The following is a 13,785-nucleotide window of genomic DNA, read 5'->3' as shown; positions in this document are numbered from 1 at the left end:
CAAAATCTTAAAAAATGCTACATCTTAGGAAGTGGTTCTCGCATTCTTCACACTTCAGAATTACTGGGTTTGCTGTTAACGCTGAATCAAGGCACCCCAGCCGACGCTGTGGGCGTAATAATCGAGCTCGACACAGTCTGCAAAAGAAATAATTTTAGCAGAGCGTGGTTTCGATCCACGGACCTCTGGGTTATGGGCCCAGCACGCTTCCACTGCGCCACTCTGCTGGCTGGGGTTGCGCTGGCTCTTCGCCACGTGACGTGGGACACTTGGAAAGCGTTGTCTGCGTCGCTTTCACACGCCTGTACTTAATTGCGTATCATCTCCCACAGCTCTCAGCTTGACTTGTCTCGACTTTGCTCGACTGACGCTACGCTGACGCTTGCAGGCTGCGATATTTACCACGATTGACTCGACATGCAGCTGCGAGATGCACAGGAGTAACAAAGCACTCCACGATGCGTCGACATACGAAATCCACTGCCCAGCTACGCGTCGGCAACCAACAAAATGCCGACCCTGCCAGGATTCGAACCTGGAATCTTCTGATCCGTAGTCAGACGCGTTATCCGTTGCGCCACAGGGCCAGTGGCAGCATTTCTTTCTACGAGGCAAGTGCAATTGGCGAAGAAACGTGTTCTCCATGGCTGAGCAAGCTCCCAAGGAAGGTACCTCTCGTCCAGCTGCGTGGCCGCAGTGCGCCTGCAGAGCTTAGAGCTTGCCACGCATCTGCTCTCGCTGTTCGACAGGTAGCAGAAGGCAAGGCGCGCGTTTTCCCGCGTTTTCTCGACGACCAGAGCCGGTTGATGTGCATGTAAGCGTAGCATATGAAACAAGAATAGCACGAAGCATTGGTAGTCAGGTGCCAAAGTCGCAGTATGGCATCAGGTGGCGATCGTATGTTTCTGTGGCCACCACTGGTTTGCAGCAAAGTGAATACCGCTAACTGAGAACACTGTGTCGTAGCCCCAGTGGCGCAATTGGTTAGCGCACGGTACTTATAAGGCAGTAGCCGTGAGCAATGCCGGGGTTGTGAGTTCGAGCCTCACCTGGGGCATACTTTTATTTCTTAGCAGCTGTCTCTGACAGCAACAGGAGGCTAGGTTTGAGATGTATCAGCTATTTGAGTAACATAATTGTGCATTCGAGACGCTAGCTGCGTCTTCCTCGGTAGTATAGTGGTTAGTATCCCCGCCTGTCACGCGGGAGACCGGGGTTCGATTCCCCGCCGGGGAGGCACATCCGATTTTTAATTGCTGCTCTTTCACTCGCCGAACTTAGTGTAGGACGTTTGCGGCTACTTGCACCATATCTCTCGCACACAGGCACCTGTTTACATCGCATCCTCGGTAGTATAGTGGTTAGTATCCCCGCCTGTCACGCGGGAGACCGGGGTTCGATTCCCCGCCGGGGAGATGCGATCTTTATCTCACAAACCTGTTCGAGTGTTGCGCGTATGGGGGTCGTAAGAGCATTAACTTTGCGATCAAGGAGTGTAGTTGGTGCAAAATCTTAAAAAATGCTACATCTTAGGAAGTGGTTCTCGCATTCTTCACACTTCAGAATTACTGGGTTTGCTGTTAACGCTGAATCAAGGCACCCCAGCCGACGCTGTGGGCGTAATAATCGAGCTCGACACAGTCTGCAAAAGAAATAATTTTAGCAGAGCGTGGTTTCGATCCACGGACCTCTGGGTTATGGGCCCAGCACGCTTCCACTGCGCCACTCTGCTGGCTGGGGTTGCGCTGGCTCTTCGCCACGTGACGTGGGACACTTGGAAAGCGTTGTCTGCGTCGCTTTCACACGCCTGTACTTAATTGCGTATCATCTCCCACAGCTCTCAGCTTGACTTGTCTCGACTTTGCTCGACTGACGCTACGCTGACGCTTGCAGGCTGCGATATTTACCACGATTGACTCGACATGCAGCTGCGAGATGCACAGGAGTAACAAAGCACTCCACGATGCGTCGACATACGAAATCCACTGCCCAGCTACGCGTCGGCAACCAACAAAATGCCGACCCTGCCAGGATTCGAACCTGGAATCTTCTGATCCGTAGTCAGACGCGTTATCCGTTGCGCCACAGGGCCAGTGGCAGCATTTCTTTCTACGAGGCAAGTGCAATTGGCGAAGAAACGTGTTCTCCATGGCTGAGCAAGCTCCCAAGGAAGGTACCTCTCGTCCAGCTGCGTGGCCGCAGTGCGCCTGCAGAGCTTAGAGCTTGCCACGCATCTGCTCTCGCTGTTCGACAGGTAGCAGAAGGCAAGGCGCGCGTTTTCCCGCGTTTTCTCGACGACCAGAGCCGGTTGATGTGCATGTAAGCGTAGCATATGAAACAAGAATAGCACGAAGCATTGGTAGTCAGGTGCCAAAGTCGCAGTATGGCATCAGGTGGCGATCGTATGTTTCTGTGGCCACCACTGGTTTGCAGCAAAGTGAATACCGCTAACTGAGAACACTGTGTCGTAGCCCCAGTGGCGCAATTGGTTAGCGCACGGTACTTATAAGGCAGTAGCCGTGAGCAATGCCGGGGTTGTGAGTTCGAGCCTCACCTGGGGCATACTTTTATTTCTTAGCAGCTGTCTCTGACAGCAACAGGAGGCTAGGTTTGAGATGTATCAGCTATTTGAGTAACATAATTGTGCATTCGAGACGCTAGCTGCGTCTTCCTCGGTAGTATAGTGGTTAGTATCCCCGCCTGTCACGCGGGAGACCGGGGTTCGATTCCCCGCCGGGGAGGCACATCCGATTTTTAATTGCTGCTCTTTCACTCGCCGAACTTAGTGTAGGACGTTTGCGGCTACTTGCACCATATCTCTCGCACACAGGCACCTGTTTACATCGCATCCTCGGTAGTATAGTGGTTAGTATCCCCGCCTGTCACGCGGGAGACCGGGGTTCGATTCCCCGCCGGGGAGATGCGATCTTTATCTCACAAACCTGTTCGAGTGTTGCGCGTATGGGGGTCGTAAGAGCATTAACTTTGCGATCAAGGAGTGTAGTTGGTGCAAAATCTTAAAAAATGCTACATCTTAGGAAGTGGTTCTCGCATTCTTCACACTTCAGAATTACTGGGTTTGCTGTTAACGCTGAATCAAGGCACCCCAGCCGACGCTGTGGGCGTAATAATCGAGCTCGACACAGTCTGCAAAAGAAATAATTTTAGCAGAGCGTGGTTTCGATCCACGGACCTCTGGGTTATGGGCCCAGCACGCTTCCACTGCGCCACTCTGCTGGCTGGGGTTGCGCTGGCTCTTCGCCACGTGACGTGGGACACTTGGAAAGCGTTGTCTGCGTCGCTTTCACACGCCTGTACTTAATTGCGTATCATCTCCCACAGCTCTCAGCTTGACTTGTCTCGACTTTGCTCGACTGACGCTACGCTGACGCTTGCAGGCTGCGATATTTACCACGATTGACTCGACATGCAGCTGCGAGATGCACAGGAGTAACAAAGCACTCCACGATGCGTCGACATACGAAATCCACTGCCCAGCTACGCGTCGGCAACCAACAAAATGCCGACCCTGCCAGGATTCGAACCTGGAATCTTCTGATCCGTAGTCAGACGCGTTATCCGTTGCGCCACAGGGCCAGTGGCAGCATTTCTTTCTACGAGGCAAGTGCAATTGGCGAAGAAACGTGTTCTCCATGGCTGAGCAAGCTCCCAAGGAAGGTACCTCTCGTCCAGCTGCGTGGCCGCAGTGCGCCTGCAGAGCTTAGAGCTTGCCACGCATCTGCTCTCGCTGTTCGACAGGTAGCAGAAGGCAAGGCGCGCGTTTTCCCGCGTTTTCTCGACGACCAGAGCCGGTTGATGTGCATGTAAGCGTAGCATATGAAACAAGAATAGCACGAAGCATTGGTAGTCAGGTGCCAAAGTCGCAGTATGGCATCAGGTGGCGATCGTATGTTTCTGTGGCCACCACTGGTTTGCAGCAAAGTGAATACCGCTAACTGAGAACACTGTGTCGTAGCCCCAGTGGCGCAATTGGTTAGCGCACGGTACTTATAAGGCAGTAGCCGTGAGCAATGCCGGGGTTGTGAGTTCGAGCCTCACCTGGGGCATACTTTTATTTCTTAGCAGCTGTCTCTGACAGCAACAGGAGGCTAGGTTTGAGATGTATCAGCTATTTGAGTAACATAATTGTGCATTCGAGACGCTAGCTGCGTATTCCTCGGTAGTATAGTGGTTAGTATCCCCGCCTGTCACGCGGGAGACCGGGGTTCGATTCCCCGCCGGGGAGGCACATCCGATTTTTAATTGCTGCTTTTTCACTCTCCGAACTTAGTGTAGGACGTTTGCGGCTACTTGCACCATATCTCTCGCACACAGGCACCTGTTTACATCGCATCCTCGGTAGTATAGTGGTTAGTATCGCCGCCGGTCACGCGGGAGACCGGGGTTCGATTCCCCGCCGGGGAGATGCGATTTTTATCTCACAAACCTGTTCGAGTGTTGCGCGTATGGGGGTCGTAAGAGCATTAACTTTGCGATCAAGGAGTGTAGTTGGTGCAAAATCTTAAAAAATGCTACATCTTAGGAAGTGGTTCTCGCATTCTTCACACTTCAGAATTACTGGGTTTGCTGTTAACGCTGAATCAAGGCACCCCAGCCGACGCTGTGGGCGTAATAATCGAGCTCGACACAGTCTGCAAAAGAAATAATTTTAGCAGAGCGTGGTTTCGATCCACGGACCTCTGGGTTATGGGCCCAGCACGCTTCCACTGCGCCACTCTGCTGGCTGGGGTTGCGCTGGCTCTTCGCCACGTGACGTGGGACACTTGGAAAGCGTTGTCTGCGTCGCTTTCACACGCCTGTACTTAATTGCGTATCATCTCCCACAGCTCTCAGCTTGACTTGTCTCGACTTTGCTCGACTGACGCTACGCTGACGCTTGCAGGCTGCGATATTTACCACGATTGACTCGACATGCAGCTGCGAGATGCACAGGAGTAACAAAGCTCTCCACGATGCGTCGACATACGAAATCCACTGCCCAGCTACGCGTCGGCAACCAACAAAATGCCGACCCTGCCAGGATTCGAACCTGGAATCTTCTGATCCGTAGTCAGACGCGTTATCCGTTGCGCCACTTTTTTTTTTTTTTTTTTTTTATTGCTATATAGGTCACATCGTCGCACTAATATTCAGCCGTTTCATAGACGTCTCGTTTTTAACACAAACGTAGAAACTAAATCCCTGAGCCTATCGCTGATACTTCCTCGGCGAGAAACGCTTATTACAGAAAATTTAGACTAAACGAAGGTTCCACCGAGATTCGAACTCGGATCGCTGGATTCAGAGTCCAGAGTGCTAACCGTTACACCATTTTTTTTTTTTTTTTTTTTCCTAATGCTCTACCAACTGAGCTATCTTTTTTTTTTTTTTTTTTTTTTTTTTTTTTTTTTTTTTTTTTTTTTTTTTTTGCTCTACCGACTGAGCTATTTTTTTTTTTTTTTTTTTTACTTTTCTTTTTTTTACTTTTTATTTTTATTATTTTTTTTTTTTGTTTTTTTATTTTTTAAAGGAGAATAGAAGCTTAGCAGCATGAGGCAGGTGGAGGCAAAACGGGCAGGGGTCTGAGACTTGAGGCCTGGCCGTGATGTCTCCCCCCAGTCCCGTTGCTGAGTTGCTTCATTATAATATTCTGGATGGAGTATGGAAGCTATGCTTTGTGTTCATCCTACTCCTGAACCGATTGAGCCTTCATTTTAGACAAAAAATTTAGTTCATGTTGAGGCATTAGCAATTGAAGCTGATAGCTTGTAGCGTGTGCGGTATTTATTTAGTAGATATATATTATTCCCACTGCTTCGTGACAACAAAAAACATGCCTTTTTGTAACAAAAAAGTAATCATGAAGCAATGGATGCTGATTGTGTATATTTGGTTGCTCATGGTCTAGTTCTTTTTTTTTTTTTTGTATTAGTTGGTTTGGTTTATTTTCGCTTTTTTTTTTCTTGTAAGGGAAGAATCTTCATTGAATGCAAAAAATAAGTGTTAAGGTAAGGCACTATTGCCATAGCCTTATTGTCTTCTTGATAGGTATAATAATAATAAAAAAAAAGGAGAAAAATCCTCTTCCATTAAAAGAAATGAGACTTCCATGTTAGTAATAAAATCGTAAAAAAAAAAAAACTTATCTGTATCCTACGATGGTGATTTTTTGTTGTTTCTTGTTCTTAATTTTTTTTTCTTCTTTTTTTTTTAACGTTTTTTTGTTTGTTTTTTTTTCGGCCTCTGCAGTGGAACGAACAAAATAGCCTTCTGAGTTAGCAGAGTATAATTGATGGTTATATGAAGCTGGAAAATTGTAATTTTTTTTTTTCCTGGTTTTTAGAAAACAAGCGTCCATTCGCTTAAAGAAATGATTTGTGTTTATCTCAGCCGCATGTCAACCAATGCCCAGTCGCTCAAATACTATTTTTAGCATATTGCCGTAGTTTTTCTTGTGATCTTTATATTTCAGGGCTCTATAAAAAGCAAACTTCAAGTGCACGTAAAACTCAATGGAATTGTCAGATCCCAGGTGATTAATTACGTAGTTCACATAGTGTCCCATTAACCAGTGGACGGAGTTGTTTTTTGTTGCGGGAAAATAGCGAGTCTGAGGCCTGAGGAATGTCACAGGGGGAAAATTTTCTACCGAAGACCTCGTAAGAAATGCAAGTTGTTCTCTAATCCAATTACAGATTTGTAGATTCCCACCGCACGTTAATCTGTGCACTAACGTATCGATCAGTTTGCATTTGAGACATAGATTCGTTTCGCTAATGCCGATTGCATGTAGCCTTTCATTAGTGCTGATGGTCCCATTCACTGTTTTATACCATGTTGATTTGACGTCGGATGGAAGACCACGCATATGAATATTTTCCCATATGGCGTCCCAATCAAAATGTGGGTATTGGCTTTCTAATTTGTTTCTCCCCTCCATTTTCCTTCGATGACACAGAATTTCGCGGGCCGTGATCCGTCGTGAGTTGATTATGGCATTGCCAAGATAGCTGAGTTCCACGAAATATACTCGAACGTGCTGGAGCCGGTTATTTATTTTTTGCACATTCACCGGTGGCTGTAGACTTGCAGGCCTGACAACTTCAAATAATTTAGTTGTAACGCTGTCAGCGTGGTCGCTAAGGATAGTGGCGGTCCTTTTTATAAAAAGTGCAGACGCCTTATTTCTAATGTCAACTAAACCTAAACCTCCTTTCCTGGGATCTAAGGTCGCTGTTGTTGCAGCTACTCGGAATATTTCACCTCTCCACAGATAACTGGCAATGGTAGACATTATCTGTTTTCCAATCATTTTTGGTAACGGGAAGATCTGCGCTGTAAAGTAACCTTTGGAGAGGAGGCAGTTGTTAATGAAAAGTACCCTCTGAAACTGGTTCATATTACGGGAAAGGTTTTCTCTTGTTATTCCAAGAATTTGTCCTGACGTATTTCTCCAATTGATAGCTGCCATTTTCAATGGACAAGGCGTCAGCGTTATTCCCAGTGCTTTGCACTGGGTGACTTTTGTCGCCCAGGCTAATGTGGTGTGGTGAAAACCCCGTAGGTTTAAAAGTTTGCTTTTGTTTGCGTTGAGACTCGCTCCGGAGACGCTACAGTACTTCTTAATTAGTATGTCCAATTTCGAAATGTCTTCGGCATTACGCACTACGACTCCGACATCATCGGCATAGGCGTTTATAACAGTTCGGTGAGCAGATAATGTGAGGCCAGTCAGGGTGACATGAACACTGCGGAGAAAAGGCTCTAAAGACAGCACGAAGAGGAGCATTGAGAGGGGGCTGCCTTGAGGCACGCCACGCCTGATCTGGATCTGCTTTGTCCTCTGGCTGTTGACTGAGATACAAGCGCTGATTCCTGTTGCAATATTTCTAATCACACTTAGGACGCGCTCATTAAAACCTATTTTCTTCAGTGTGGCATTAAGGAATCTATGATCCACACGATCAAAAGCTTTCTGGAAGTCAATAAACATGATAGCACATTTGATATTGGTCACAGCAGTGATTGCAATTACATCTCTATATTCAGCTATGCTTTTAAAAATACTCCTATTAGGAACACATGACTGGTATGGGCTTACTATCTTTGTAGCGAGCTGTGAGAGTCTGTTGTTGATAATTCTGCTGATAATTTTATAATCAGAGTTTAACAGAGAGATAGGACGAAAGTTATTAAGGTTTGTTTTTGCAGTAGTTTTTGGAATGAGTACTATTGTACTCTCTTTAAAAACAGAAGGTATCTGTTTTCCCTGAAGCACCTCGTTTGTGATTCGGGTAAACATGTCACCAATCAAAGGCCAGTATCGTATATAAAATTCAACAGGCAAACCATCTGGTCCCGGTGATTTCTTCAAAGGAGACTTGCAGATGGTTCTGTAGATTTCTTCGTTAGGACACTCGACGAGAAGATTTTCGTTTTCCTCATCCGACACCTGAGGAGCTATGGAACTAAGATAATCATCGAAGGACTCTTCACATACAGGACTGACTGAGTATAGGTCTTCGTAATACTTGTGCACTGCATTGACGATGTCTCTCTGAGTCGTGAGTGTCTCGCCATTTTCAGACTGAAGTCCATCGATGAAGGTGCGTCTCCTGTTTCTTTCGTGCCTCAGTAGATGGTACAAGGAAGCATGTTCATCCTCCACGACTGTTTTAGCCTTTGATTTTATTTTCAGACCCTCCATCTGCTGTCTTTTAATGCTGAGCAATTTGGCCTTGGTTCGCTTGATATCTACCAGACGGATGTTGGAAGTGTCTGCCTGCTCGTATAGATTTCGCAGCACGGTGTAATAAAATTCTATGGAATTTTTCAAGTCTTTCGATCGTTGTGCACCATAATGGATGAGAACTTTTCGCAGTTTAGGCTTTGCCCTGTTGCACCACCAGTCTAGTACTGAGACATGCCTGTTTACGGAGCGGAGGCACATCGCCCACGCTTCTGTCAAACTTTCCTCTAGTCCGTCGTCCTGCATCAGTGACATGTTAAGGTGCCATTGACTTCTGAAACGACGAGTAGGTTGCGCAGTAAGGTTGACGGTAGCAAGCACGGCACTATGATCAGAAAAGTAGACAGGAGTCGTCTCCGCTTTAATGAAAGAGCTGACTAGACTTTGCGATATGTAGAGTCTGTCAATTCTACTTCGTGATTGAGGACCGATATATGTGAAAGCCACAAATGTGGGATACGTTATTTCCCAAGCATCTTTAAGCTGTAAAACAGTGACAAAACGCTTCAATTCATTGCAGTTGTTAAAATTTGGAACCTGGTCTTTTTTATTGATCACACAATTAAAATCACCGCCGATTATAAGATCCGTTGGGTTTTTCCGCAATAAATAAATGATCTCGTCTTTAAAGAACTGTGCTCTTGCCATTCTATTGGATGTGCCGGAAGGGGCATACAGATTGATAAGAGTAAAACCAAAGACTTTTATACCTATCGCTCTGCCGGATTCCAATCTTTCAATATCTGTGACAGGGATCCCCTCCCTGACTAAAATTGCTGTCCCTATGTTAGTGTCAAGCGAGACATTTGAAATAGACAAATATCCTGGCACTGTAAGGTTAGTGAGTACAACTTCTTGTAGGAAAACAATGTCCGTCCCTGACTCATATAGGTACTCTTTGAGCGCCGCAATTTTAGTCGTCGATGTAATCCTGTTAACATTGATAGTTGCAAAAGTATACGCCTGGGACATTTAGTTTACATAAAAATGTACATAAAGGAATAAAAAAAAAATTGTAAATAATGATAAAAACAGGGAGCTGTGTCGCTTCTAGAAGGGATAAAATATTCCACTTCAACAAGCACCTGCAAGAATAATCTACAGAGAAATACCTATGAGTATGGAAAATACATGAACCACTGCGTTTGGTTCCTCCGAAAAATGACTAAGACAATAGGACAATCAGAACGTAAAGCGGTTCAACGATATTTTTCCCCCTTTTTTTTTTTTTTTTTTTGGTGAATGGTGATCCTCAGTGTGGTGGCGTATTCCTAAGTTCTCGGGTTTTAGTTTTGCAGAGGGGCTTTCCATCAGTAATGGTACTTGAAGGTACAGCCTTAGGTTCTTCCGTAATAATTTCATACAGGACATTCTTGGCCGTTGCGTCATCTTGTCCAGGTCGTTGTTTGCTTTGGTTACGGGAAGCTTTGAGATTAGGTTGCGGTTTGAGTCTACGTCTTTGGACATCGTAGTTCAACGCGCCGTCCTTCGCGTTGTCTATCTTCACCACCGTAGAGACCGAAGCTGCCTCAACAGTGTCCTGTTCATGACGTCCACTTCCTTGTCCGTCCGGCACTAACTCCAGGGCACTGACTGAATCGGTTGGTTGGGGGTCGGTAAGTTCGTGAATGCGGTTCTGCTCCGTCACCTCATGGGGTTCGGAGTGCGGCACGTCCGTCGCCGCAACAACCGTTACTGCTTCGCCTCTGTGGTCGGTTGGTACCTGTGCGGCAGCCGACAGCGGTTGGGTTGTCTTAGCCGCTGTCGTCATTTCCATACATGTGCTGTCTGTTTCCTCTAACACATTTGCGTCACATTGCTTCTGTTTGCGGGTGGAGGGGGAGTTGCGGGAGGACTCGCCGTCCGAGCCGTCATCAGTCACCTCCAACGGTCGTTTCTTATTCTGAAGATCGCATTCGGGAACAGAAGGGTGACTTGTTATTACTTGCAGAGGTGGGAACTCTGTGTTAGTTACAGCGGGCATTGTAGAAGTACCTGCACCACTGTCATTAGCAGAAGGAGGGGAGTTGTTGCTTGGTAAGACGTCGCTAAGGGTCAATTTTTGACGCTGTGTTAGATTATTCCGGAGGACAAAAACACGGCGTGGACAATCGTGTCTGAAATGACCTGTCTCGTTACAAATATTACACGTACGCTCCTGTCCAGAATAAACAACATGTGCTTTATGACCTGCAACAGATATATGGGACGGAATATTGGCTTTCACCTCCATTTCGACGGACCTAATGCCATTATAACACTGTATCTTGTACAGCTTCGACCATCGTTCGTTATAGATGGATTTAACTTCCCCATATTTAGATAGAGCGTCTTTGATCAACTGATTGTCAACTTCGATAGGAACGTTCAAAATCCTCACGTTGGTGTACATGATATCAGCTTTTCGGACAGAAACATTACTTTTTGAACCATCTCGATGAACAAATTCAACAGAATTACCCCATTTTGCAAGTAACTTATCGATAGTCACGGAGTTCAGAAATTTAACATAAACACAGTATTTTTCAGCATCTAACTGCGTGGTGTGAACAGAGTCAGAATTGATACAGATTACCTCTGTGAGCCAGTCATGGATCTCCAGTGCAGTGGGTTGGACCGGCCGGGTTTCCTTCTCGAACGAGAAGACTAACGTATTCTTCCTGACGGTGTCAGACATGATCTTCTGTGCCGACGAAATTCCGGTACAAACCGAAATCGCGACGAAGAACGAAACGGAGAATGGACAATAACACTTCAAAAACACTTATCAGGACCACCAAATGCAATAACACTACGAAAATGCACAGACAGCTGTACGTAAACACAAAACACCGGCGATTGCGCAAGCGTATGCGGAGCAAGCAACAAGCACGTCCGACCGCGGCGACGGCTAAAGCCAGAATGCACAGGGCCAGTGGCAGCATTTCTTTCTACGAGGCAAGTGCAATTGGCGAAGAAACGTGTTCTCCATGGCTGAGCAAGCTCCCAAGGAAGGTACCTCTCGTCCAGCTGCGTGGCCGCAGTGCGCCTGCAGAGCTTAGAGCTTGCCACGCATCTGCTCTCGCTGTTCGACAGGTAGCAGAAGGCAAGGCGCGCGTTTTCCCGCGTTTTCTCGACGACCAGAGCCGGTTGATGTGCATGTAAGCGTAGCATATGAAACAAGAATAGCACGAAGCATTGGTAGTCAGGTGCCAAAGTCGCAGTATGGCATCAGGTGGCGATCGTATGTTTCTGTGGCCACCACTGGTTTGCAGCAAAGTGAATACCGCTAACTGAGAACACTGTGTCGTAGCCCCAGTGGCGCAATTGGTTAGCGCACGGTACTTATAAGGCAGTAGCCGTGAGCAATGCCGGGGTTGTGAGTTCGAGCCTCACCTGGGGCATACTTTTATTTCTTAGCAGCTGTCTCTGACAGCAACAGGAGGCTAGGTTTGAGATGTATCAGCTATTTGAGTAACATAATTGTGCATTCGAGACGCTAGCTGCGTATTCCTCGGTAGTATAGTGGTTAGTATCCCCGCCTGTCACGCGGGAGACCGGGGTTCGATTCCCCGCCGGGGAGGCACATCCGATTTTTAATTGCTGCTTTTTCACTCTCCGAACTTAGTGTAGGACGTTTGCGGCTACTTGCACCATATCTCTCGCACACAGGCACCTGTTTACATCGCATCCTCGGTAGTATAGTGGTTAGTATCGCCGCCGGTCACGCGGGAGACCGGGGTTCGATTCCCCGCCGGGGAGATGCGATTTTTATCTCACAAACCTGTTCGAGTGTTGCGCGTATGGGGGTCGTAAGAGCATTAACTTTGCGATCAAGGAGTGTAGTTGGTGCAAAATCTTAAAAAATGCTACATCTTAGGAAGTGGTTCTCGCATTCTTCACACTTCAGAATTACTGGGTTTGCTGTTAACGCTGAATCAAGGCACCCCAGCCGACGCTGTGGGCGTAATAATCGAGCTCGACACAGTCTGCAAAAGAAATAATTTTAGCAGAGCGTGGTTTCGATCCACGGACCTCTGGGTTATGGGCCCAGCACGCTTCCACTGCGCCACTCTGCTGGCTGGGGTTGCGCTGGCTCTTCGCCACGTGACGTGGGACACTTGGAAAGCGTTGTCTGCGTCGCTTTCACACGCCTGTACTTAATTGCGTATCATCTCCCACAGCTCTCAGCTTGACTTGTCTCGACTTTGCTCGACTGACGCTACGCTGACGCTTGCAGGCTGCGATATTTACCACGATTGACTCGACATGCAGCTGCGAGATGCACAGGAGTAACAAAGCTCTCCACGATGCGTCGACATACGAAATCCACTGCCCAGCTACGCGTCGGCAACCAACAAAATGCCGACCCTGCCAGGATTCGAACCTGGAATCTTCTGATCCGTAGTCAGACGCGTTATCCGTTGCGCCACAGGGCCAGTGGCAGCATTTCTTTCTACGAGGCAAGTGCAATTGGCGAAGAAACGTGTTCTCCATGGCTGAGCAAGCTCCCAAGGAAGGTACCTCTCGTCCAGCTGCGTGGCCGCAGTGCGCCTGCAGAGCTTAGAGCTTGCCACGCATCTGCTCTCGCTGTTCGACAGGTAGCAGAAGGCAAGGCGCGCGTTTTCCCGCGTTTTCTCGACGACCAGAGCCGGTTGATGTGCATGTAAGCGTAGCATATGAAACAAGAATAGCACGAAGCATTGGTAGTCAGGTGCCAAAGTCGCAGTATGGCATCAGGTGGCGATCGTATGTTTCTGTGGCCACCACTGGTTTGCAGCAAAGTGAATACCGCTAGCTGAGAACACTGTGTCGTAGCCCCAATATTCTGGCTTTAGCCGTCGCCGCGGTCGGACGTGCTTGTTGCTTGCTCCGCACACGCTAGCGCAATCGCCGGTGTTTTGTGTTTACGTACAGCTGTCTGTGCATTTTCGTAGTGTTATTGCATTTGGTGGTCCTGATAAGTGTTTGTGAAGTGTTATTGTCCATTCTCCGTTTCGTCCTTCGTCGCGATTTCGGTTTGTACCGGAATTTCGTCGGCACAGAAGATCATGTCT

General features: G+C 47.4%; 19 non-coding genes across 19 annotated transcripts; 10 read left to right on the top strand and 9 right to left on the bottom strand.

Annotated features, from left to right (window-relative positions):
• Positions 1–155: 155 nt before the first annotated feature.
• On the bottom strand, positions 156–227 carry Trnam-cau (transfer RNA methionine (anticodon CAU)). Its single transcript has one exon. It is a non-coding gene; the product is annotated as a tRNA-Met (tRNA).
• Positions 228–514: 287 nt separating this feature from the next.
• Positions 515–587, bottom strand: Trnar-acg (transfer RNA arginine (anticodon ACG)). Its single transcript has one exon. It is a non-coding gene; the product is annotated as a tRNA-Arg (tRNA).
• Positions 588–965: 378 nt separating this feature from the next.
• Trnai-uau (transfer RNA isoleucine (anticodon UAU)) lies at positions 966–1,057 on the top strand. The gene is given in 2 exon segments: positions 966–1,003; positions 1,022–1,057. It is a non-coding gene; the product is annotated as a tRNA-Ile (tRNA).
• Positions 1,058–1,164: 107 nt separating this feature from the next.
• Positions 1,165–1,236, top strand: Trnad-guc (transfer RNA aspartic acid (anticodon GUC)). Its single transcript has one exon. It is a non-coding gene; the product is annotated as a tRNA-Asp (tRNA).
• Positions 1,237–1,343: 107 nt separating this feature from the next.
• Trnad-guc (transfer RNA aspartic acid (anticodon GUC)) lies at positions 1,344–1,415 on the top strand. The gene has a single exon. It is a non-coding gene; the product is annotated as a tRNA-Asp (tRNA).
• Positions 1,416–1,660: 245 nt separating this feature from the next.
• On the bottom strand, positions 1,661–1,732 carry Trnam-cau (transfer RNA methionine (anticodon CAU)). The gene has a single exon. It is a non-coding gene; the product is annotated as a tRNA-Met (tRNA).
• Positions 1,733–2,019: 287 nt separating this feature from the next.
• Trnar-acg (transfer RNA arginine (anticodon ACG)) lies at positions 2,020–2,092 on the bottom strand. Its single transcript has one exon. It is a non-coding gene; the product is annotated as a tRNA-Arg (tRNA).
• A 378-nt stretch (positions 2,093–2,470) lies between these two features.
• On the top strand, positions 2,471–2,562 carry Trnai-uau (transfer RNA isoleucine (anticodon UAU)). Its single transcript is given in 2 exon segments — positions 2,471–2,508; positions 2,527–2,562. It is a non-coding gene; the product is annotated as a tRNA-Ile (tRNA).
• Positions 2,563–2,669: 107 nt separating this feature from the next.
• Positions 2,670–2,741, top strand: Trnad-guc (transfer RNA aspartic acid (anticodon GUC)). Its single transcript has one exon. It is a non-coding gene; the product is annotated as a tRNA-Asp (tRNA).
• A 107-nt stretch (positions 2,742–2,848) lies between these two features.
• Positions 2,849–2,920, top strand: Trnad-guc (transfer RNA aspartic acid (anticodon GUC)). Its single transcript has one exon. It is a non-coding gene; the product is annotated as a tRNA-Asp (tRNA).
• A 245-nt stretch (positions 2,921–3,165) lies between these two features.
• On the bottom strand, positions 3,166–3,237 carry Trnam-cau (transfer RNA methionine (anticodon CAU)). The gene has a single exon. It is a non-coding gene; the product is annotated as a tRNA-Met (tRNA).
• Positions 3,238–3,524: 287 nt separating this feature from the next.
• Positions 3,525–3,597, bottom strand: Trnar-acg (transfer RNA arginine (anticodon ACG)). Its single transcript has one exon. It is a non-coding gene; the product is annotated as a tRNA-Arg (tRNA).
• Positions 3,598–3,975: 378 nt separating this feature from the next.
• On the top strand, positions 3,976–4,067 carry Trnai-uau (transfer RNA isoleucine (anticodon UAU)). Its single transcript is given in 2 exon segments — positions 3,976–4,013; positions 4,032–4,067. It is a non-coding gene; the product is annotated as a tRNA-Ile (tRNA).
• A 107-nt stretch (positions 4,068–4,174) lies between these two features.
• Trnad-guc (transfer RNA aspartic acid (anticodon GUC)) lies at positions 4,175–4,246 on the top strand. The gene has a single exon. It is a non-coding gene; the product is annotated as a tRNA-Asp (tRNA).
• A 424-nt stretch (positions 4,247–4,670) lies between these two features.
• On the bottom strand, positions 4,671–4,742 carry Trnam-cau (transfer RNA methionine (anticodon CAU)). The gene has a single exon. It is a non-coding gene; the product is annotated as a tRNA-Met (tRNA).
• Positions 4,743–12,040: 7,298 nt separating this feature from the next.
• Positions 12,041–12,132, top strand: Trnai-uau (transfer RNA isoleucine (anticodon UAU)). The gene is given in 2 exon segments: positions 12,041–12,078; positions 12,097–12,132. It is a non-coding gene; the product is annotated as a tRNA-Ile (tRNA).
• Positions 12,133–12,239: 107 nt separating this feature from the next.
• On the top strand, positions 12,240–12,311 carry Trnad-guc (transfer RNA aspartic acid (anticodon GUC)). The gene has a single exon. It is a non-coding gene; the product is annotated as a tRNA-Asp (tRNA).
• A 424-nt stretch (positions 12,312–12,735) lies between these two features.
• Positions 12,736–12,807, bottom strand: Trnam-cau (transfer RNA methionine (anticodon CAU)). Its single transcript has one exon. It is a non-coding gene; the product is annotated as a tRNA-Met (tRNA).
• Positions 12,808–13,094: 287 nt separating this feature from the next.
• On the bottom strand, positions 13,095–13,167 carry Trnar-acg (transfer RNA arginine (anticodon ACG)). The gene has a single exon. It is a non-coding gene; the product is annotated as a tRNA-Arg (tRNA).
• Between the last annotated feature and the right edge of the window lie 618 nt (positions 13,168–13,785).

The sequence above is a fragment of the Schistocerca serialis genome, chromosome 9, assembly GCF_023864345.2.
Source record: "Schistocerca serialis cubense isolate TAMUIC-IGC-003099 chromosome 9, iqSchSeri2.2, whole genome shotgun sequence".
Lineage (NCBI taxonomy): Eukaryota > Metazoa > Arthropoda > Insecta > Orthoptera > Acrididae > Schistocerca > Schistocerca serialis.
Note: the sequence above shows the minus strand (reverse complement) of the source record. Positions and strands in the feature narration are given on the sequence as shown.